This window comes from Meleagris gallopavo, chromosome 28, assembly GCF_905368555.1.
Source record: "Meleagris gallopavo chromosome 28, MGAL_WU_HG_1.1, whole genome shotgun sequence".
Taxonomy (NCBI): Eukaryota; Metazoa; Chordata; class Aves; order Galliformes; family Phasianidae; genus Meleagris; species Meleagris gallopavo.
Genome location: NC_139431.1, coordinates 1853228 through 1857540, shown reverse-complemented (window position 1 = coordinate 1857540; position 4313 = coordinate 1853228).

The following is a 4313-nucleotide window of genomic DNA, read 5'->3' as shown; positions in this document are numbered from 1 at the left end:
GTTCACTCGCGCTGGCTGACGCTGCAGCCTTTTAATTACATTTTTGTCTGGCAGTAAAAGAAACAAATCTGACTCTTAAAGCAGCACGTAACACATGAGGCATCATAATCATTTCCTTCCCTGGTTTTTCCTTTCTTTAATCAGCCAACGCTGTGCTCTTTAGGAAGCTTATTTCCCCCCGGACCAATCTCCTGCCTGTAATTTTGAGAGCGGGTGGGGGCGAAGGCTGAAAGAGAGAGAGGAAGAGAGAGTGATATAAAATTTCTGCAATGCAAAGCGAGTTCCATAAAAGAAGTCCGCATTACTCAGCGTGCCTCGTGTTCATATAATGGGGGACTCCATCAGGTTTGCCTCACCCCTGTGACTCGCTTCCCAAGGCAGCCATAAAGATGCTGGGAAGGGGAAAGATAAACCGAGCGGCTCCTCTCGCATTGCCGGGGCTGGCAGAGGGATTTGGTCTCTTTGGGGCTCTAACTATGGCTGTTCCTGCGTTTTATAGTATCGCCCTTGATTTATGAGCAGCTTTTATAGTAGCTGTAAACCAGCCCCAAAGCAGGGAAATAAAGGAACTAGAGAATATTTCCCCTTCCCACCCAGCTCGCCTCCTGCAGCGGGAGCCCGGTGGTGGTGTGTGGGGATGTGGCTTTGGAATGAGATGGTGAGAGCTCGGGACTGGTGTTCTGGAGGAGGTGTGAGGCTGAGGGGGAGTATCCCTTCATCAGCTGACAGTGTGGCTGTCTCCTGCACCCCAACATTGGCTGCTGCCATGGGCGTGGGTTTGTCACCCAGAGAGAGGACAGAGGTGTCTATGGGCAACGCTCAAAGTGCAAGGGTTGGTCTGGAGGGATGTGGAGGTTATCCACTAAAAGAGTGCTGAAAGATACTCCAAAAATGTGCAGAAATATGAAGAAAACAACAATAACGTGTTAACAGCATCTTGAAGCAAGGATTTACTGATAACCCTGAGCAAGCTTATTGCCAGTGTGTGGCTGCTCTGAGCAATGAGCAGCCACTCCAGGGCTCCTGCCTATGGGTACACTGCTCCTCCAAAATGGCAATGACTTTGTGGAATTGATGCAATGGCAATTGCATCCTGGGTGGCAGCCTGTGCTGTGCTGCTTGGTGCAACAACAGAGCTATGGACCCATCCCCAGCCTGGGGGAACAAGGTTGGCATTTGTCTTCCCAGCAGAGTAGGAGGAAAATCATCACAGGTCCGTGAAAATCTGAGATCAGTAGGCTCTGGGGCTTGGGCTGTGCTGGGTTGGGTTGTGTTGTACCCCGTGGGTTGTGTTGTTCCCAGCTGGTTGTGTTGTACCCAATTGAGTTGTGTTGTGCCCAGTGGGTTGTGTTGTACCCAGTTGAGTTGTGTTGTGCCCAGTTGGTTGTGTTGTGCCCAGTCGAGCTGTGTTGTACCCAGCTAGATACACTGTACTCAGTTGGATTGTATTGTACCCAGCTGGTTGTGTTGTACCCAGCTGGTTGTGTTGTGCCCAGCTGGTTCTGTTGTGCCCAGCTGGTCATTCTTGGCACTGCTGCCCAAGGAAGGACTGACCCCTGCCTGCATTGCTCCAGGTGCCAGGGGTAACATACAGCCACTCTGCCTCAGGCAGCAGCCATGCTGTAACTCAGCAGCAGCACAGCTTGTGTGAATTATGGCTCTGTCCTGCACCAGAGAGAGCCCTGCCATAACTTATTGCTGCTGCTGGGAAGTGATCTGCTTTATTCCACACAGGGGAGATGTGGGAGGGAAGGGGTGTCTGCTCTTTGGCTCCAGAGGAAGGGCTGCAGGCAGCTTCTGCGAACACCTCCAGGGTTTATGGTTCCCTCCTGCTGCCCGAGGGAGCTGCTGTTATGTCCTTAAATCATTAAAGAAAAATAACAATGGCAACACAACAACTCCTGTATCCATGTAACACCCAGGCGATGCTCCAGGGGATGTCGGCATTTTGTGCCCAGCTTCTCTATCCCCAGTGGGGACAGTGAGGTAGAGGAGATAGCTGGGAGGAAGGAAAGGAAATCACTGCTGGAACTGATCCTGCCTATAGCAAACCTGCAGGAGCAAGCTGGGCCATAAGAAAGGAGGAAATTTCCCTGGTCACCATTACTTCTGACTGGAATGGAGGTATGGTGAGACAGTGCCACACGTTTTGAGCCCCCACCCCCCTACAACAACTGTGCTGAAATCATTGGAGCATAAAACGGTTGGGTTGGAAGGGACCTCAAAGATCAACTCATTCCTAACCTAAACACAGGGTCATAGGAAGGCTGGGCTGCAAGGGACCTGACATCCCATCCAACCTCTGCCATGAGCTCAGTGTCCCACCAGCTCATGCTGCCCATTCATGGCTTTGGGCATCTCCAGGGATGGAGCAAATTTGGGGTTGGAAGAGAATGCGAAGCTCCTTCCAGTCCTACACATATAACTGGCTACAGGGGAAGAACATCATTGAGACTGCGAGCTGCTGCTCCAGAAAGAAAAGCTTTAACCCCTTGCACCAGGGGAATATCTTCCAGGTGACTTCAAGTGCATGCATGAGAGCCATGAGAAGTGCTGAAGCAGCAGAGAAAATAAATTAGCACCATCTCGGCTAAAATCCCACACAATTAAAACCTGGATCAGGCTGTACTCATCTGCCTGAAGATAGCATCTTGAGAGTGACATGCATTAGTCATCCTCTGCAGCGGGCTGGCTTTGTGCAGGGAGCAGCATGATTAGCAGCAAGGTGTGAGACAGGGAGGGCTCAGGGCCACTTGGGTGGCTGGCACACAAGGATGGATTGCTGAGCAATGGTTGGGCACAGCAGCTGCTGCTCACCCCCATACCAGTGGTGTGGGTCTCCATTCCCAGTTCGGAGGGGCACAGAGTGGGCAGCAAAAGGGTCTTTCCCCCTGCACTTCATAGGGTGCTCATTGGTTTTGGCACTGCCCCACCTCTTCCAGCATTTGGATGCAGCCTCAAGTTTCACCCCTTGTTACTTAAAAAGCCACGAGGGAATTTTCCAGCTGACACCCCTCTTTGCCTCTCAGTTTGTGCTGCGAAGCATTTAAGCGAGGCTAACGTTAAGCATGTGCTCCCATTAACTCTCCATTTAAATGCTTTGCTGAATGGGGGCCAACATGCCAGAACATCACCCATTTGGTCTGGGCACATGGGCAGGGATTTTATGTTATTGAAGTCCTGCCAATTAAATCAGGTCACTCCAATCTCTCCTCTTCTCCCTCACTGGCTCTGGCGCGTGTGTGTGAGGCTGTTCTCCATCCCTGAGCTCCAGGCAAATGCACGCATGAGATGGTGATTCAATGGCCACTGTCACCCCTGGGGCACGTGGCATCTGTGGGGCTCTGACATCAGATGAAAAAGCATTTTGGGGGGAGTATTGCTGGCAATGAAACAAAAGCTGAGGCTGCTCTGCTGCACTGGTTTGCAGAATCCTGCCTTGATTGAGCCCAAATCTGTGCCTACATCTGTGGGGGGGTTGGAACTGGATGAGCTTTAAGATCCATACTGTGGTTCTGTAGGGATGTGATTCTGTGATTAACCCTGGTTCTCTCTGTCTGACCACAGTCGGCCTTCTGGGACTCAGCCTCCAGGCTTCTGCACCCCAAATTTGACTTTATAATTCCACTGAAATTCGGATTGGATCGTGGTTAAAGAAGGGGAAATCTTGGCTTGACTGAAATCCTGCCCTACAGCAGCCCTTGGGTTGTGATAGATCTGCCATTCTCAGGCTCCTATTGGCAGTTAGGGACTATTTCTTCCAATTAATGGGAAAGAATGCCAGAGGTGAGCCATGGGCAGCGGGTCCTACTGGGGATGTGGTCACCACCCAACTGGAGGTGATATTCAACAAAACACACAGGGGCATCCATAGTGTCACCAGGGGCAGGATGGGGACAGGATTGGTGCCAGGAACCAGGCTGTGGAAGGGAAGAAACCCTTTAAGAAGATCACCCTCCCCACTACTCTCCCAGCACAGTGCCAGGAATCTCCGTGCGAGGAACCTCAACTCTGTGACCCCCCTGTCATTGTCCCCATGTTGCCCCCATCAGGAGCAGGAGGCATTGTGGATGCCGTGGGGTGCAAGCAAGCAGCTCCACTTTAATGGGAGCTGTTGGGGAGCATTGCCTTGTGGGGGTGCCAGGGGTGGCTGTCCCCATGTCACCAGCCCATGGATGGGTGCTTGGTGTCACGGTGCTCACCAGGGCTGCAGGAGTTAAGGCAGCAGGAGCTGGTTCGGGTGGGTGGCACGTCGTGGCGACAAGGCTCGAGTGAGGAGGAGGAGGACGGGGAAAGGAAGGGGAGAAGAAGGG